The sequence below is a fragment of the Odocoileus virginianus genome, chromosome 29 (assembly GCF_023699985.2).
Source record: "Odocoileus virginianus isolate 20LAN1187 ecotype Illinois chromosome 29, Ovbor_1.2, whole genome shotgun sequence".
Classification (NCBI taxonomy): Eukaryota; Metazoa; Chordata; class Mammalia; order Artiodactyla; family Cervidae; genus Odocoileus; species Odocoileus virginianus.
Window position 1 is genome coordinate 19354967 of NC_069702.1, and position 20921 is coordinate 19375887.

The window sequence follows — 20921 nt, forward strand, 5'->3', positions numbered from 1 at the left end:
TTTGTTTTCTCCCAGTTCGTCTCCCCCTTTCCAAAGTACCCTCTGTTTTAAAAATTTATTTTTAGTTGGAGGATAATTGCTTCACAATGCTGTGTTAGTTTCTGCTATACAACACTGTGAAACAGCCATAAGAATACAGATCTCCCTTACCTCTTTTTTTTTTCCCTTGTTATTATTTATTTATTTATTTATTTTTCCATTTATTTTTATTAGTTGGAAGCTAACTACTTTACAGCATTGCAGTGGTTTTTGTCATACATTGAAATGAATTAGCCATGGATTTACATGTATTCCCCATCCCGGTCCCCCCTCCCACCTCCCTCTCCACCCCATCCCTCTGGGTCTTCCCAGTGCACCAGGCCCAAGCACTTGTCTCATGCATCCAACCTGGGCTGGTGATCTGTTTCACCCTAGATATACATGTTTCGATGCTGTTCTCTTGAAACATCCCACCCTCGCCTTCTCCCACAGAGTCGACAAGCCTGTTCTATACATCTGAGTCTCTTTTTCTGTTTTGCATATAGGGTTATCGTTACCATCTTTCTAAATTCCATATATATGTGTTAGTATACTGTAATGGTCTTTATCTTTCTGGCTTACTTTGCTCTGTATAATGGGCTCCAGTTTCATCCATCTCATTAGAACTGATTCAAATGAATTCTTTTTAATGGCTGAGTAATATTCCATGCTCCATGTCCGGGCTATTATAAACAGTGCTGCGATGAACATTGGGGTGCACGTGTCTCTTTCAGATCTGGTTTCCTTGGTGTGTATGCCCAGAAGTGGGATTGCTGGGTCATATGGCAGTTCTATTTCCAGTTTTTTAAGAAATCTCCACACTGTTCTCCATAGCGGTTGTACTAGTTTGCATTCCCACCAACAGTGTAAGAGGGTTCCCTTTTCTCCACACCCTCTCCAGCATTTATTGCTTGTAGACTTTTGGATAGCAGCCATCCTGACTGGCGTGTCAATTATGGTTTTCTCAGGATTTATGCCTAGTAGCAAAGCACTCCTCTTTAAATCCAGAACCTAACCTTCTCCAACACAGCTTAAGGACCTCAAGGGAAGCTGAGCCCATTCCCAGTTCCTGGGGATTTCTGGTAGGTTTAAGGGTAGTTCTCAGTGTCACAGCTATTGATTCTGGAATAAATATGTCACAATAAGGTCCCCAGATGCCTGCTGGGGACCTCGGGTAGAGCGTTTTTTTGGCTTTGAGGGAGAGCCACCAGGCACAAGGATGCCTCCTCTTCCTCTGGACATATTTATGATGTTAGTCCTAAAACTACTGTAGCCAATGTGAAGTAGACACATGGAAACGGGAGAAAGAGAATTCAAGAGAAGTGAGCCACAGCTCTGATAAAATCATATCTGATCATTGCTTTTAAGAGCTGTGAGTCAGTTGATTTCCTTAATTAATCATACAAATTTAAGTGGGCTGTTCCTTGCAGCCAAGATATGGTTCCTAATCTAGAAAATGACCCTCAGGATGTATTTTGGGGATCTCATGGCCAATTAGATCTCATGGGAGGGTCACAGAGACATCTCTGCTCTGTGTCTGCTTTTCAGTTTTTTGGACCTTTTATGATCATGCTCTTCAAAGTTCTCTGGTTTGTAAGCTGGAGCATTTCTTCAAAGACTATCCCTGCTGGAATGAATCCTCTAGATGCAGTTTGGTCCAGATCCCCACTCTTGAGTCCAGAAGTTCCTTCCATGGTCACCTTCAGTCTGTGGAAAACAAATCACAGGATTCTTCTCTCTGGTCATCCATCATCTCCAACTCAATGTCTAATAAGAAGACCTTTCCGTGGGAGATCCATTCTCATTCAGACTCACTACTGGCTTTTCTAATTTCCCACGCAATTTTGCTTTTTACAATAATTTTAGTCTAGGCACACCATCAGTTTTGGGAAAACATATTGAGCTCTTATTAAAGTGGAAGCCATTGTTATAGAGACAATTTGGCACTGCAAAGGTTTTGGTCAGGTGTGATGATAAAACTGCATCCAAATGATCTCTAAGCCCAATAAGAATAGATTGGTTGCATTCCAAGGGTAAGATGCCTATTATGGAGCTACCATATATAAATAAATTTCTATAGTGAGAGATCTGTGGTGTGCATGGAGTATAATATTATGAGCCTGCAATCATATGGGCAAGTTTTGTACTTCTGTTTAAATAGAACTAAATTAAAGACCAGTGGTTTCCATGCTTGGTTGGGAGTTGAGGTGGGGTGAGGGGTAGAACATTTAGAAGTCATGGTACTTAAGATACAACACTGTGAAGCAACACTTTATTTAATACCATTCTAAGTATTAGGCAGATTTTGGAGGCAGAAAATTGGATTCTTGCATCTATAACCCCAGAGATGCTGGACGTTTTTGTTCTAACCATAGAGCCTATCTCTGTTCGTTATTCCAGGCACAGAAGCACTAGTCTAACATTGAAAAATAATTGCAAAGTAAGGTTTTACTGTAATCTTTTGGACAATGTGAAGTGGAGATGACATTCATAAAACTGCAAAACTTTTTTAAAAAGTTTTTTACCCGTTCATCTTCTCAAAGTCTCCCTTATTGTGATGTGGTAAGTGCCTCTGAACTCTCTTATTCTCCTCTAAATTTTCAGAAATTCAAAAATAGTATATGCTGGCCTTTATCCTTTTGTCTCTACTCTCTTGTCTTCTGGTATGTTTTCTTCTTTTCTAGAGTAAATTTTGCCCTTTCCTATAAAAATTAAACAAGCCAATCTAGAATTCTCTTATAGCTCCCTATCACATATTACTTAGATTTCCACAGAGAGGCCCAGGAATTGTGCATGTGAGGAAAGAATTCTCCCTAGCATTACTTTAGAAGCTTTATTTATTATTCTTACCTTTTTAGCATCAGTTTTGATCTGACCAACATCTACCGGTTCAACGCCATTTCCCATGACAGCCCCACAGATGTGGCACACTTCGGCACAAAAGGATTTTAAGCAGAGAAGTTGTGTGATCATATTTACATTTTAGAAGGATTATTCTGAGTGCTGTTTAGAGAATGGATTGGGGTTTTGCTGAGACAGGGGGAGGGAGAGATGGTAGGAAAATCAAATTAAGAATAGGATTGTCTAGGAAAGAGATGTTGGTAGTTTGGACTAGGATGGTGGCAAAAGGAAATAGAAATAAGTTGAAAGGTTTGAGATGTATTTTGCTAATTTCTGGCTGGAGAAGAAATGAGGTTGTTATCCAGTGTAGGGAATACAAACAGATCTATTAGTTTAGACTGGCCTGCAAGACTTACAAGCTGGAATCAAGATTGCCGGGAGAAATATCAACAACCTCAGATATGCACATGATACCACTCTAATGGTGAAACTAGGAAAGGAACTGCAGTGTCTCTTGATGAGGGTGAAAGAGGAGAATGAAAAAGCTAGCTTAAAACTCAACATTCATAAAACAAAGATCATGGCATCTGATCCAATCACTTCATGTCAAGTGGATGGGGGAAAGTGGAAACAGTGACAGATCTTAATTTCTTGGGCTCCCAAATCACTGTGGACGGTGACTGCAGCCATGGAATTAAAAGATGCTTGTTCCTTGGAAGGAAAGCTATGACAAACCTAGACAGAGACATCATTTTGCCAACAAAGGTCCATATGTTCAAAGCTATGGTTTTTCCAATAGTCATGTGCATAGTAAGAGTTGGAGTGTAAAGAAGGCTGAGCACTGAAGAGATGATGCTTTCAAACTGTGGTGCTGGGTAAGACTATCGAGAGTCTCTTGAACAGCAAGGAGATCAAACCGGTCACTCCTAAAGGCAATCAACCCTGAATATTCATTGGAAGGACTGATGCTGAAGCTGAAACTCTAGTACTTTGGCCACCTGATGTGAAAGAACTGATGTTTCATTGGAAAAGTCCCTGATACTGGGAAAGATTGAGGGCAGGAGGAGAGGGGGGCCACAGAGGATGAGATGGTTGGATGGCATCACCAACTCAATGAACATGAGTTTGAGCAAACTCTGGGAAATAGTGAAGGTCAGGGAAGCCTGGTGTGCTGCAGTCCATGGGGTTGCAAGGAGTTAGACACAACTTAGTGACTGAACAACAATTAGTTTAGAAAGTATTGAGATTGGTATTGGATATGTTGAGTTTGAGGACCTATGGGGTATCTACTTGAAGTGTCATTTGGCATTTGACTTGGGTAAGTCTGGGTGTCAGAGCTAGAGATAGGGACTTGAGAGTTGTCGGCTTACAGATGACTGTGGAGTCCATGAGTTTTTCTGAGCATATTTCACGAGTTTATTTATTGGGACCGTATTTGCCAAGTGGAAGGGGAGTTTAGTTTTGTTTTTATGTTTCCAGAAAGAATACTGAGGAAGTACAAAGAAACACCAGTCAGTATGAAAAATTCTTTTACAAGCTGGTGAAAAATGAAATGGGCTTCCCAGGCGGCTCAGTGGTAAGGAGTCCATCTGCCTACCAGTGCAGAAGACCTAGGTTCAATCGCTGGGTTGGGAAGATCCCCTGGAGGAGGAAATGGCAACCCACTCCAGTACTCTTGCCCATGAAATCACATGGACAGAGGAGCTTGGTGGTACAGTACATGGGGTCCCAAAAGAGTCAGACATGGCTTAACAACCAAACAACAACAACAGAAAATGGAACAGGTTGGCTTGTTTGGAGTAAGGACCCTTTGATTAGAGGTGTTTGAGCAGGAACTGGCGATCTCCCATTCAGGAATGGTGGAGCAGGGATTCCTGTCTTGAGTAAGAGATTTACCTATGGAGGTAGCTTCTAATTTTAGAAGCCAGTGACTCTGTGGAGTTGTCTTTCTCTCTTTCCATATTTGAGGCATATATTGCAGATCACTGCACACATTGGGCCAGTGTGATGTGTCATGCAGTAAGCTTAGGGTGACTGTAAGGAGTGACATTTTATTCTTTGGAGACTGAGTGAAAGTGACATGAATCCTTCCCACGTTCATATCGGTACTCACGAAATTTTGTTGAGAATTCCTCTGAGAGAGAATGTCTTAGTATTGAGCCATTTTGTGGCCTTGAGCTGAGACAGTTGACGAGATATCTTATAATAAGAATAAGAGGGCAAGATGCCCTAAGGGTTTCACATGCATTTATATCAAAATGCTGTGAGGGAAAATCAATATTTAGCTTCTGGCAGTGAAAATCCAAACCTCACCAAATTACTAGGGATGGACACTTTATTTTCAAACACCAGAGAGGAGAAAACACCCTAAGTTCAACAAATGCTACTTTGGCCACGTGATGTGAACAAATTGGAAAAGAGCCCGATGCTGGGAAAGATTGAGGGCAGGAGCAGAAGGGGGCGACAGAGGATGCAGTGGTTGGATGGCATCACTGAGTCAACGGACATGAGTTTGAGCAAACTCCAGGAGATGGTGAAGGACAGGGAAGCGTGGAATGCTGTAGTTCACGGGGTCACAGAGTCAGACACAACTCAGTGATTAAACAGCGGTAGCATGTAAGATGATGTCATAGGCTTGGCAGTGTCGCTGTTTCAGAGCTTCAGTGCTGTCATCCCTTCTTCCATTTAGTCTTTCATCAAAATCACCTCAGTGAAGCCTTTGTCATGCAATCTCAGATTGTACCCTACTCAATACGTCATCCCCTCTTTCTCTGCCTCATGTTTTCCTTAACGCTTGTCTTGCCCAGAAGCAAGATCTTGGACAAGGGTTTGAATGCAGTGGTTTGTATGGGAGGTGATCCCAGGATCGCAAGTCAGGTTTGGGTTAGGGTTAGTGGGAGAGACTGGGAGGGGAAGGAAGCCAGGGTTAGGGTTAGTGGGAGAGACTGGGAGGGGAAGGAAGCCAGTTCAGGGTATGGCAATCAGAGGTTACTGTTGTCGGCAACTTGGACTCAGTCCTGCTGGGGAACTTGGGGACACTGCATAGACACGCCTTGAAGTGTGTCTGAGGCATAAGGAAGTGAGGGTGTTTATCCACCAATTCTCATCAGTTCATGGTTGAGAGCTGCCCTGGGGATGGGGGTGGGGTGGAGTTGGGACTTAAACTTTCCAGCATCTCCCATCACTGTGCTTGTAATTGAAGGACTGAAGGGTCCTTCAGCTGCCAGGGGAAGCCTTCTGAAGTTTGCAGGGGGAGCTCTGGGGTCAGGCCGGGTGGGAATGGAGTCCAGGGAGTCTGAGAAGGGCACTGATCATATCTGCTAGAGAACATGTTCCTCTCTACTGAACTGTATATTTTACTTATCATTTTTTCCCCTGTCATTATCATTCTTTTTTTATTTTTGTGCTCAGTTGCTCAGTCATGTCCTGCTCTTTGTGACCCCATGGACTGTAGCCCACCAGGCTCCTCTGTCCGTGGGATTTCTCAGGCAAGAATACTGGAGTGGGTGGCCATTCCCTTCTCCAGGGGATCTTCCCAACCCAGGGATTGGTGTTGGAGGAAGAAGACACAGACACGATGGAAGCTGGGATCCTGGGTTCATGAGCACCAGAGAAACCTTATAAAAAAAGTCAAGAGGGAAATTTAGGGTCTTCCCTGCCAGTTCAGTGGCTAAGACTTCGCTTGCTGTGCAGGGGCCGCGGGTTCGATTCCTGCTTGGGAAGCTAAGATCCCACGTTCCTTTTAGTGCAGTCAGAAACCCAGAACATAAACAACAGGAGCACTATTGTAGCAAATTTAATAGAGAATTTTAAAATGCTGTGCTGTGCTTAGTCGCTCAGACGTATGAGCGACTCTTTGCAACCCCATGGACTGTAGCCCACCAGGCTCCTCTGTCCCTGGGGATTCTCCAGGCAAGAATACTGGAATGGGTTGCTATGCCCTGCTTCAGGGGATCTTCCCAACCCAGGGATCAAACCCAGGTCTTCTGCCTTGTAGGCAGATTCTTTATGGTCTGAGCAATCAGGGAAGTCCAAGAATACTGGAGTGGGCAGCCTATCCTTTCCCCAGTGGATCTTCCCAACCCAGGAATTGAACCAGGGTCTCCTGTATTGCAGGTAAATTCTTTACCAACTGAGCTACCAGGGAAGCCCAACTTTTAAAATGGTCCACATAAAAAAAAACTTCAAAAAAGGATTACAAGTAAAGATGATAATTGGTGGTGTTAGCTGCTCTGTCAAGTCCGACTCTTTGTGATCGCAAGACTGTAGCCCACCAGTCTCCTCTGTCCTTGGAATTCTCCAGGCAAGGATACTGGAGTGGGTAGCCATTCCCTTCTCCAGGGGATCTTGCTGACCCAGGGGCTGAACCCAGGTCTTCTGCATTGCAGGCAGATTCCTTGCCATCTGAGCCACCCAGAAAGCCTAAAGATGATAATTAGACAAAGGCTTTTTTTGTAACGGGAGCATGAACTGCTAAATCAGAGAAAGGTCAACAGAGGGTGGAAGAGAAAATGCAAATGAGAGATTAGAGTGCTTACTCTAACCCCAGCTTCCCCAGAGACTCTCCTTGCTCACTGAGTCGCCACACGGGAAACCTCAGTCCAAAGCCTACCTCTTCCTGGCAGTTGGGTTTAGGAAGAAGATGCAACCTTAGGACCATAATCGAGGAAGATACTTTTCATTTGGGCTCTATGCTTCAGTTAATGCAGGCTTAGATCTGCCAAATGGCAGGGATGATTCATTGAGTAATTAACAACCGTTCCATGTATGACTGTTGAATTACTCCGCACCTGCTCTGAACTTTTTTCCTGCAACTCTAAACCCAAGTTTAGCATAGTTTTAGCACATGGAAGCCAATGTTTAGCTCTCACTTATCTACTCTGTCTTTTGACTCTCCATCTCATCTCCTGCCCTTTCCAACACAGCAGATATGATTATTATTTTTTAAAACTCTGAGCCCTAGTGTATTTAAAGAATTTTTTATCGAGAAAAATCTAAGTGCATTTGATTATACAATTATTTGTGTATAGCCATACCTCTTTCCCTTATATTAATGGTGTTTAACAAGGATTGACAAGACCGAAAATTCTTTCCGGTTGCATTTCTGAAATTTCTAATTTTGAATCTTTCCTCTGGGGTCAAATCTACAGGCAGCCAAAAATGTCAAAACACAGCCCATTGCTCTGGTTATTCTTGTTAAAATTTTGTAGTGTGGTTTCTAATTGGAGACTGTTTTGTACCCATCATGGGAGTATGTACTGTTTTAAAAGCAGTCATGAGAACCTCTAGAGTATCTCCTCAAAGTTGGGGAGGAAATTTATTTCTAAATGCAAACCTAAATATAAACGTATTTAATGATTTATTTGGTTGCAGCACACAAGATCTTTGTTGCCATGTGCAGGATCTTAGTTGCTGCATGTGGGATCTTTAGTTGTGGTATGCAAACTCTTAGGTGCTGCATGTTGGACCTAGTTCTCCGATCAGGGATTGGAAGAGCAAAGTCTTAACCACTGGACCACCAGGAAAGTCCTGCAAATCCAAATATTTTTAAAGTATAACTGCAGGAAGGAAAATTTGGACGTTTGTTTTATGCAGGCACATCTGCCTTGGAAGTAAAGGTAGGTAGTTACCTCCAACTTAGGGCCTTTTGGTAAATTAGGTCATCATCATCAAAATAATATTTTTGAATATTATTTATCACGTGCTATTAGGTGGACATTACACAAAGTGTGCATACTCAGTTGCTGGTTGTGTCCGATGCTTTGCAACCCCGCAGACTGTAGCCCTCCAGGCTCCTCTGTCCATGGAATTTTCCAACAAGAATATTGGGGTGGGTTGCCATTACTTTCTCCAGGGGATCTTCCCAAACCCAGATCTCCTGCATTGGTGGGAGGTATTTTACCACCGCACCACCTAGGAATCAATGTGGTCATGTAGAAATGCCTGTAGGAGAATTAAACGTGGCTGGGAGTTCAAGTGGCTCAATGCATCAAGGTTTGCCAAGAGTGCCTGTGAGAAGAAGAATTTAGTGTTTCTGGGATCTTTCTGTGCCAAAGATGGCATTTAGACCTCAGCATGTCAGCCAAATCATGAGGTTATGTGTGGACCCACCAAAGCCATTAAGTCTTGCCTGAGACTTTGGCTTATCCATTCCTGTAAGTTACAACAGTGGCACGAACAAGCACATGGACAAACCATGTGGTTGTGCAAACACCAAATAATAACTTGGACAAATAGAGAAAAAGCCCTTACATTAAGTTAAAAAATTAAGGACAGCAAAACGTACATCTGTGAGCTGTGTGCTACCTTGGGATTCCATAAAGGTTTTCTCTCAAGTAAAACAATGAGCTTACTGGTGTGATAAATTAGCAGACACCTCCTTTGGTGTGAAGTATTCCTGTGTTGCAAATCACCAATTTTATTAGATGGCAGCTTTAGCAGCAATCTAATGGTGCCTCATGAAAAATCTATAACAATTCAATCTAATTTTAATGGTTCTGGAAACTAATAGTACATATTTGAGAACAGCCCACTTGCTCATATTCCCACTTTCTAGTCAGGTCTTTCAGCGTGAATGTGATTCATGGGCTTTTGTGGCTATTTTTTTTAAAGCAATGTGCAAACCCCATTTGGTTTATCTTTACCTGTGTGATTCACGCCTCATCTCTCCTCTCAGCATATTTTTTTGCATCTTGCATATGTTTCTGGCTTGTTTACTTATTCATTTGGTTTCTAAGCTCATTGGAGGAAGATCAGAACTAATTCAGTTGAACATTTGAACCTGTTCTGATACTTGTTCACGGAAAAGATGCACATAAAAATGGCTTACATTTTTGTTTTAGAGAATAACCGAAAATAACTGTGCTGACGATTCTCTTTAGACATACAAGAGAACAGGAGGATTTTCTAAGATAAACACAAAATTGATGAAAGCCAATCTAGGAGTAGACCGTGACTCTGACTTATAGTCCTCCTAAATATTTTACTTATTTATTTATTTAGGCTGAGCTGGGTCTTACTTGCCCTTTGTTGTGGCATGCTGACTCTTAGTTGCAGCGTGCAGGCTAGTTCCCTGACCAAGGATTGAACCTGAGTCCCCAGCATTGGGAGCACAGAGTCTTACCCACTGGACCACCAGTGAAATTAAATGCCTTTCAATTTCATTTGTTTACTTACATGTAGATCTTTATTCATGTGACACCTTCATTGTGTGATAGTCATGCCATTTTCCTGTGAAAACCCTCTGGGAATACACAAGAGCCTGATGTTTATTTTCAACTAGATCACTATCTTTTTCTTTGGTTATAGTTGGAATAATTTGTCATCTTCAGGTCCAATATTGGAAAAGAACAGGACATTACTGTATTTTTGTATGTTCTGGTTCTGGTGTTAGCACTACTATCTGTCCATTGATTAAACCATACACATCCTTCAAATATCTCAAGATGAGACCATGTTCCTTCTCAAATTCCACAGTTTTTTAAATTCATTTTCTAGATATACATAGTTATCAGAATATGTTCTTTACATGATTTATTCTGTTAGGAGCATCATTTGTCAACAGCAAATATTTAGTCTGTTAATAAAATATTAGTCTGTATCTGTTTCTCTTACAGTTTTCTTTATTTACATATAATTTTACTGTGGTGTATTTTTATTGGCTTACAATTTCAAGATGAAGATTGTTGATATTATTCATTGTTTTGTTGCATTTTAATGGTTTCTACCACCAGTTGTTGTCTGCTGCTATTAAGAAATCTATCCTTTAATAGGGATGCAGTACTTTAAATGGGCTTTCCTGCTGGCTCAGATAGTAAAGAATCTGCCTGCAATGCTGGAGACCCAGGTTCGATCCCTGGGTTGGGAAGATCCCTTGGAGAAGGGAATAGCTACCCAGTCCAGTATTCTTGCCTGGAGAATTCCATGGGCAGAGGAGCCCAGTGGGCTACAGTCCATGGGGTCACAGAATTGGACATGACTGAGTGACTAACACTTTCGCTTCACTTGACTTTGAATAAAGACACAGATGTAGAGAATGGACCTGTAGACATGGAAGGGGGGGAGTGAGGTGATGACTTGGGAGCTTGGGATTGACATATATACACTACTGTGTGTGAAATAGATGGCTAGTGTATAGCACCGGAGAAGGCAATGGTCACCCACTCCAGTACTCTTGTCTGGAAAATCCCATGGACAGAGGAGCCTGGTGGGCTGCAGTCCATGGGGTTGCGAAGAGTCGGACATGACTGAGTAGACTCCACTCTCATGCACTGGAGGAGGAAATGGCAGCCCACTCCAGTGTTCTTGCCTGGAGACTCCCAGGGACGGGGGAGCCTGGTGGGCTGCCATCTGTGGGGTCTCACAGAGTCGGACACGGCTGAAGCGACTCAGCAGCAGCAGCAGCAGTGTATAGTGCAGGGAGCTCAGCTCAGTGCTCTGTGATGACTAGAGGGGTGGGGTTGGGGTTGGGGTGGGAGGGAGTCTCAAGAGGGAGGGGATGTATGTATACATATAGCTGATTCACGTCATTGTACAGCAGAAACTAACTCAACATTGTATAGCAACTACACCCTGATTAAAAAAAAATGGATTGGACTGTGGGAAAAAAGATACCTATTCAGTGCTTTGAACAATAAGTGGTAATAAGAATTTTGTAACAGAAGATCAGAGTACTGAAATAACAGTAGAGGTCTGTTGGTTGCCTCAGCTCTACCAGTGAGACAGAATAGCTTAGCCTAGAGCCGTACAAGTTGAAACAAAGGCCAAGTTCGTGGACTTTGCTCCGCAGGTGTGCAGGCCTGCGTAAGACCATTTGCCCAACTCACTGTTCTTGGAGATTAGCGAGGTCACAGTCTTAAAATTAAAAGTACTAATTAATACTGGGGCTTCCCTGATGGCTCAGATGGTAAAGCATGTGTCTGCGATGCCGGAGACCCGAGTGCGATCCCTGAGTTGGGAAGATCCCCTGGAGAAGGAAATGGCACCCCACTCCAGTACTCTTGCCTGAAAAATCCCATGGATGGAGGAGCCTGGTAGGCTACAGTCCATGGGGTCTCAAAGAGTCAGACACAACTGAGCAACTTCACATTTTTCACTTTCAATTAATACATAATTAGTCCTTTTAATTGGTAATCATCCCTAGAGGTGCTTGCTCTTTCAGAAGTCAGATTCGATCTATTTTTCTAGTCTTGTATTCCTGCTCTTTCAGAAGTCAGATTCGATCTATTTTCCTAGTCTTGTATTCCTGCTCTTTCAGAAGTCAGATTCGATCTATTTTTCTAGTCTTGTATTCCTGAGCTTTAAAGTCAAATATACTTGCCTTATACTGTTGCCTCTCAGGTGAGTAAAAGATTTATTACCATGCAAAAAGATAGAAAGCATAGTCCAGATAGCCTGTGTATCTGGAAAACTACTGGACCATACCATATAAAAATCTACTGTCAAAAGCTTAAAGGAGAAATAAGTAACTTAACATAAATTTTGCCTGATATTTCTTGTGTCAGACAAAAATGTCAATTAACCATTCATGAATTCTGGAAAAAAAATTAGACTATTTTGTTTTTAAATTGATTTTTTAAAGTCTGAAAATATATTACTGCAGCATTTTTTTTTTTCCTCCAGAAATACCTGCTACAAAGTAGGCTGTGGGATAGTTGAACCTTTATCTTCTCCAGCCCGTTTCAGAATTGATACTAACATTCCTGCTGGAGAGAAAGGCTAGGGCAAACCTCAACAGCGTATTATAAAGCAAGACATTACTTTGCTGACAAAGGTCTGTATAGTCAAAGCTGTGGTTTTTCAAGAACAATTCCCAGCTAATGTCTTCAACTTGTAGGTTCAGTGTCTCCAGTTCCTGAATCAATCCTTGATAAATCCAGAACAAGGCTCTATAAAAGTATAATATTGTTGTTGTTCAGTCCCTAAGCTGTGTCCAACTCTTTACTGCCTCATGGACTGCAGAACCCCAGGCTTCCCTGTCCTTCACCGTCTCCTGGTGTTTGCTCAGATTCATGTCTGTTGAGCCGGTGATGCTATCTAATCATCTCATCTTCTGCCGCCCCCTCCTCCTTTTGCCTTCAGTCTTTTCCAGCATCAGGATCTTTTCCAATGAGTCGGCTCTTTGCATCAGGTGGCCAAAGTATTAGAGCTTCATCTACAGTCCTTCCAATGAGTATTCAGGGTTGATTGTCCTTAGGATTTGGTGGTTTGATTTCCTTGCTGTCCAAGGGAATCTCAAGAGTCTTCTCCAACACTGCAATTCAAAAGCATCATTTCTTCAGTGCTCAGCCTTCTTTATGATCCAGCTCTCACATCCGTACATGACTACTGGAAAAAATCATGGCTTTGACTATACAGACCTTTGTCAGCAAAGTGTTGTCTCTGCTTTTGAATATGCTATAGGTTTGTCATAGCTTTCCTTACAAGGAGCAAGTGTCTTTTAATTTCATGGCTCCGGTCGCCTTCCACAGTGACTTCGGAGCCCAAGAAAATAAAATCTTGTCACTGCTGTCAGTTTTTCCCCTTCTATTTACATGAAGTGGTGGGACTGGATGCCATGATCTTAGTTTTTGAATGTTGAGTTTCAATTAACTCCTGTTTCACTTTTATCAAGAGACTCTAGTTCCTCTTCGCTTTCTGTCAAGAGGGTGGTATCATCTGCATATCTGAGGTTATTGATATTTCTCCTGGCAATCTTGATTCCAGCTTGTGCTTCATCCAGTCTGGCATTCCACATGATGTACTCTTCATGTCAGGGGATTTGTAGTGGTAAACTTAGGCTCATGAGTTTCTTACAGACTTTAAAGATAGGTGATTGCAAGTTAACTGCTTTTATGGTGGGCCAGGACTCATCGACTGTGGATAATGAATTTATTTTTTTCTGCTGCTGAGAACTGACCCAAACCACTTTGCTATGCACAAGTATTAGGTTCTTTTTGGTATATCTTGGGAGTTTTAATGGTTGCCAGTATTGAGGGTTAATTATTCTCTCATAACCTTGTATCAGATTATTAGGAAAACAAATCTCAGACCAAATTCTGCTACTCATTTAGACATTTCTGCAAGCAGGCACAAAACAACCATAAACCCCTTCTGCAAACATCATTTAGGGATATCACCTAGGGCTCCATTCCTAAGGATGAGGATGCCGGGCTCACTGGAGTCTTACCTCCTGTTCTTGCAAGCACAGAGTCATCTATAAAAGTATTAGGCAATTCACATTTCTCCACTGCCACTAATTTCCCAAATGAAAGCCTCATTTTTATCAATTAATGGGCCACTAATTCCACCAATGAAAACTCACTTCTGACATTATGCTGATTAGGAATGCTCTTGTGTTGAAGGCAGAAAATAATGACAGAAGACCTTTTAGTCCTTACCTCTAGTGTATGACTTTTCTAATAACACTCAGCCAATCATTCACAGAATGTAAATTTCTGATTAGGGCAACATCCTGCCCCAAGAGTATAATTGTAACTGACACACACTGTCTGTACTAAAAACTATTAAAATTAAGTATAGATACAATAACATAAGCTTTAAAGAGAGCTTTGGTTGAAGAGTCTGAGACACTTTCACCAGAGTATAAGAAATTAGGACCTTGGGGTTAAGCTTTGTGGATTCATTGCTTTTGGAAGCAGCAAGATCTCAGTTCTCAGGTAACTTTTTCCAGAACTAAGTTTTGTGTACATAATTTAAAGTCCATAATTTAAAATTTTATTAAAATATTTATTTGTTTTTGGTATCTGTTTCTGAGCATACACAAAAGTAGAAGCTGCTCTGATCACCCAGCTTCAGGGAGTATCAATTATGACCAATAATTATCTCTACACCTCTCCTTAACTTCCCTCCCACATGACTTGAAGTCCAGAATTATCTTTTCACCTATAAATACTTTAGTGTTTATTTCTAATACCAGGTAAGGATTTTCCTATTAGCATAAACTTAATACTATTAAAATACCTAAAAAATAAATAGTTCCTCAACATCCAGGCAGTGTTCACATTTCTCTGAATCATAAATATCTATTTATATAGTTGCTTTGATTCTGGATTCAAACAAGATTCTTAGACTGTGTTTGGTTGATATGCACCTTGGGCCCTGTATTTCTTGAAGTTGGCTCAGAACTGAGTTTCCTAATCTAAGCACTATTAATAATTTGGACTGGAGAATCATTTGCCATAGGCGGTTGTCCTGTCATTGTAGGATAGTCTACCTACTAGATGCCAATCGCACCAGTTTCCCTTGTGAAAATCAAAAATGTCTCTAAACATTGCCTCCTGTGCCCTTGGGGCAAAATTGCCTTAGCTGAGAACAATTGATCTAGCATTCATGTTTAATATTTTAGTAACAGTATTTCACAGTTGATAATTGTATTTTTTTTATTGTATCACATCCATAAGCACAAAACAATTGGTTTTTGATTAGTGAGTCCCAATGTCATTTACCTGATTCATCCCTGCTACAGTTTCTCATTTATCTTTTATCCAAGGATTTTAATAGCCATTGATGATTATTGCCTATATCCATTGTTTTTTTAGGGATTACAGAATGGGGATTCTGTTATTTTGTCATTACTTCAACATTTATTAGCTAGAACTCTTCCATAAAGGAGAACATCCCCTCATCAACAATTTGGTTACACTGTAAATGAGGAAATACTGTGTTCCTTAACCGTGGCTCAGACAGTAAAGCAAGCGTCTGCCTGCCATGTGGGAGACCCAGGTTCGATCCCTGGGTTGGGAAGATCCCCTGGAGAAGGGAATGGCAACCCACTCCAGTACTCTTGCCTGGAAAATCCCATGGATGAAGGAGCCTGGTAGGCTACAGTCCACGGGGTCGCAAAGAGTCGGACACGACTGAGCGACTTCACTTTCACTTTCACTACTCATAACACTCTAGGACTCAGTCTCACAAGACTGCTCCCCCCCAACTTCAGAGGCTAGTTTTAAGTCCCGGGTTGTCACTTGTACTTCTAGTCAGCTGGTTGTAAATTGGGGGTTCCCAAGATCCACTCTGGGTTCATTCTTGAGCCTAGAATGGCTGACAGAATTCAGGGAAACACTTGGCTTACTAGAGCACCAGTTTTTTAGAAGGCAGGCAACTCATGAACAGCCAAATAAGATACATAGTGCAAGGTATGAGATTGTATACACTTTCCATGTGGTCACCCTCCAGCATGTCCATTTGTCATCTTCCTGGGAGCTCTCAAACTCCTGCTGAGGGTATTTCATAGACATGATTGGAGGTTGGGGGTTGGCGATGAAAGTTCCAGTTCTCTAATCAGGTGGTTGGTTCCTCTGGCAACCAGCCCCCGATCCTCCAAAAGTTACCTCATGAGTATAAACTCAGATGTGGTGGAAAGGGGCTTATTAGGGATAATAAAATACTCTCCTCCTTCTCCATCATTCAGGAAATTACAAGGATTTTAGGAACTCTGTGACAGGAACTGGGTATGCAGACCAAATATTTATTTCTTATTATATCACAACATCACAGTTCACCCCCTGGTCTTTGAACACAAATGTCTTACAGTAAAATCTTGACAGAAGTCAAAAGATACTGGCACATTAGTAAAATCAATTCTATCATTAATGATTATCCAGCCCATCATCCTATTATATGAAAATGTCTCCCAGAGAGAGGCTACTCAGATTTGCAGGCTTTCATTTAATCTTGTCAGTTTCCAAATAAGGTATGGTCTCAGAAATAGATGTTCTTCATTGCTCTTATCACTTAACATAACTAAGAGAATACTCTGTAGTAGGGATTGTCCACTGCAGCACTATGGACCGGACAAATTTTGTTTTGAGCGACTGTTCTGTGTTTTTTAGGATATTTAGCAGTATCCTTGGCCTCCACCCACTAGATGCCCGTGACTCTTCTCTCTGCCATTAGGCAATAAAGAAGGTCTCCAGACATTGCCAGAAGTCATGCCTAGCTGAATTCCAGTCCCTTAACACTGAGAGCTTTCTCATTTCTTTTTACAATAGCATTGTACTCCATTTTGTACCATAGTTTATTCAAGCAGTTCCCTACGGTCAAGTATATAGTCTTTCACTATTAAAAAGAGTGCTACAGAGAATGGTGTCATGCCCACACCATTTTGTATTTTTGGCAGAATTCCTGAAGTAGGATCACTTGGTCAATGGGTAAATGTGTATATAATCTATCTAGATATTGCCTCAAATTCCCCTCCTTGGGGATTGTTCAGTTTTATTTCCTACAGCAAGGTATGAGAGGGCATTTTTTTTTTTTTCATAGAGTGTGTTTTTAAATACTTGGAATTTTGTTTGCTTTTCTTTTTCTATGAATTGTATCATTTACTAATTTTTCTATAGAAATTTCCATCCTCTCAAATCATTAAGACCTCTTTGTATATTAGAGATATTAACACTTTATGAGTAATTTAAGCTACATTCCCTCTGCCCCAGTTTGTGTTTATCCTTTGATTTTGTTTATTGTTTTTTCATGCAAAGGTTGCTGTCTTTTTGGTCAATTTTGTCCTTTTTCCTTTATTGCTTCTGGATTTTACATCAGAGAAAAGTTTTCCCTATTTCCAGGTTATAAAAGAATGACCCATGTTTTCTCCTAATATGAGTATGTGTGTGTGTATGTATGTGTTTTTATTTATTTATTTGCATCTGGTTGGGTCTCAGTTGCAGCACACGGGATCCTCATTGCATCATGCAGGACCTTTCATTGTGGACTCTGGTTGTGGAGTGGGAGTTCAGACACTCTGTGGCGTGTGGGATCCTAGTTTCCTAACCAAGGATGAAAACTGTGTCCCCTGCATTGCAAGGCAGATTCTTGACCACTGGACCACTAGGGAAGTCCCTGTCTGTGTGTATTTAACATTTAGTTCCATTTAGAATTTATTCTGGTGTACCCTGTGAGAAATAGTTTCTTTACACATTTTCTATATAACTAAACCACTTTCATTAGTTCATTTTTTTCCATACTGATTTGAGATTCTGCTTTTGTAATATCCTAAAACTTCCATATTTGGCTTGATGTGTTTTGGATTTTCATTTCTTTTCCTATTGCTCAGTCAATTCATGTGCCTAGACTGACAGTTTTATAATAGGTTTTAATATCTAGCAACACTGTCCTCCCTGCTCAATTGTTTTGTTTTGTTTTTAGTGTTTCCCTGGATATTCCAGGTTGTTTTTTTTTTTTCAAATAACATTTGTAACCAATTTATCTAGCTCTGGGGAAAACACCATATATATTTTTATTGAGATTATGTTCAGTTCAGTTCAGTTGCTCAGTCACGTCCGACTCTTTGCGACCCCATGAATCGCAGTACGCCAGGCCTCCCTGTCCATCACCAACTCCCGGAGTTTACTCAAATTCATGTCCATCGAGTTGGTGATGCCATCCAGCCATCTCATCCTCTGTCGTCCCCTTCTCCTCCTGCCCCCAATCCCTCCCAGCATCGGGGTCTTTTCCAAGGAGTCAACTCTTCGCATGAGGTGGCCAAAGTATTGGAGTTTCAGCTTCAGCATCAGTCTTTCCAATGAACCCCCAGGACTGATCTCCTTTAGGATGGACTGGTTGGATCTCCTTTCAGCCCAAGGGACTCTCGAGAGTCTTCTCCAACACCACAGTTCAAAAGCATCCATTTTTCGGAGCTCAGATTATGTTAAATTCATACAATCACTTAGGGAGAACTGACATTTTCATGATGCTGAGTTTTCTGATCTGAAAATGAGAAATGTCTTTGCATTTGTCCAAGCTCACTTCCATGTCTTTCAGGAGTATTTTATAGTCTACAAACACTTTGGCTGTCATACAGTGTGAAGAGTAAAGCTTTTCTCCCATTTCACTGACAACTTCCGAGCACATACATGTTTTGAGACTCATCCTCTCACTTTTGTAGCTATGATCATTGAAACCTGATTCTTTCTCAGAACCTGGGAGGTAGGGGGAAGAATGGCCGGTTGAGTGGTACGCGTATGGGGCTTAGGAGTTAGATTGCTTTTGGTTTGAGTTTGGCACTATCATTTATCAACTCTATGACCATAGGCAAGTCCCTATTGGTAAAATAGAGATTTCTCACCTTTTATAGTACTAAGGACTGAAGGAGATGATATATGTAAGGCAGCTCGCACAGTGCCTGGCATGAGTAAGAGCTTACTTTCAGTGGTAGCTGATGTCACTTAGCTGATACTTGTGGGCACTTAGTCATCTCAGTCTGTCCTGGTCATGAAGAATTTCAGGTATGGATTGAAAACTGTATCACTGGCCTTCTGCATGTGTTTGAAACCTAGCTGTCTCGTACATGACACATATATTTAAAAAAATAAACCCATCCATCTTCTGTCTATGTTAATTTCATTGGTGCCTAGCAATACCATGTTCTGAGCTTTTCCTTTCCCCCCATGAGTTGGCATTTTTTTAACTTTGTATTTTGCCTCAGTTTTACAAAATGCTGGAACAACCTGCAAGTTATGGCAGAAGCTTTGCTCATCTGAGCTGTGACAGATCTTCTTTTCCGGAAGCCATCAATCAAGAGCCGCTAACAAGAATCTGGAGTGGGGTAGGAGTGGGAGAGGCTCTGAAGGTCACTTTACTTGGTTCACTGACTACTTGCTGTGAAGGCTTATGATTGATGTTGTGGAAATTTCTGCTGATTTTGTCCCTATGTCAGGACAGGGTTGACTTGCTTTCCCCAAGCAGATTTCTGATTTTAGTTGAGAATCAGCATTCTAAAGTTCAGAAATTTCAGGTACACAGCAACAGTGATTGAGCACTCACTGTCTACTGAGTACTATGCAACGGAGTTAAAAGCAAGTAGAAGAGTGACAAAATACACCGTATGGGACCAAAAGTAACCGCTTGCATGGGCAGCTGGGGCAAAATTATGGACAAAATATACAAAGAGGCCAAAAAACCCAGCTGCCACTTTTGAAGAGCCTGGAGCAAAAACAGAATGTTGGGAACAAAAAGCAGGGTACTGCGCGTGCCCCCTTCACTCAGCACCACCAGTGAAAGTGAAAGTTGCTCAGTCAAGTCCAACTCTTTGGGACCCCAGGGACTTAGTTCATGGAATTCTCCAGCCCAGAATACTGGAGTGGGTAGCCTTTCCCTTCTCCAGGGGTTCTTCCCAACCCAGGGATCAAACCCAGGTCTCCCACGTTGCAGGTGGATTCTTTACCAGCTGAGCCACAAGGGAAGCCCAAGAATGCTGGAGTGGGCAGCCTATCCGTTCTCCAGGGGATCTTCCCGACCCAGGAATTGAACCAGGGTCTCCTGCATTGCAGGCGGATTCTTTACCAACTGAGCTATGAGGGAAGCCCCAGCACCACCAGAGGGGTGAGCAAACTGCTTAAGCCACTATTCCAGCCTGAAGTGGATGCATGCTTACCCCGAATGAGGAACAAGCCTGTCTCCCTGAGGTGAGTGAGCAAGCAAGGAACCTGCTGTTTGTTCTTATTTGCCCTCTGCTGTGACAGGGGCCCCAATAAAACCTTGGCTGGAAAAACTAAGTAAGTAGAGAGCCAGTGATGGGCTGTACCAGGCTGGGGGTAGGTGGGTTAGGCTTGGCCCCATTCTGGAAAGGTGGATCTGGCTGACTGATCAAGGTGGGCTTCCCAGCCCACTTACTCCTGGTTCGAGGAAGGTGGGCTAGTGAGTGCTCAGCTTCCATGATGGGTGCAGGGCTTGAAGTGCTGATTTACCAGGGCTGAGTCATCACCTGGAAGTCGAGGTAAGAAGCAGGAATGAAGTTAAGATCCTTTCTTGGAGAACAGGTGAAGTTTGGTGCTGTGGCCAACACCAAAGTGAGAAGAGGCAGTCTGTGGTCTGAAAGCCTTGGTTGAAAGCCGTGGAAACGGAGCAGATGGTGGGGCAGGAGTTAGGCCAAGATCAGAGGCGAGTAAACAGTTTCTCTCGGGAATGGGTTGTGATGACAGGTTGTGAGGGGCAGGGCCACCTTTCTCAAAGGGCAGCACAGGACATCCCTGAAGTCAAGCCGGTAAGGCACCATCCCTCATCTTAAAGGGACCCTGTCATCAGGGTCAAGAGACTCGGTGCCTGGGTGAACAGTCTCCGTAGTCTAT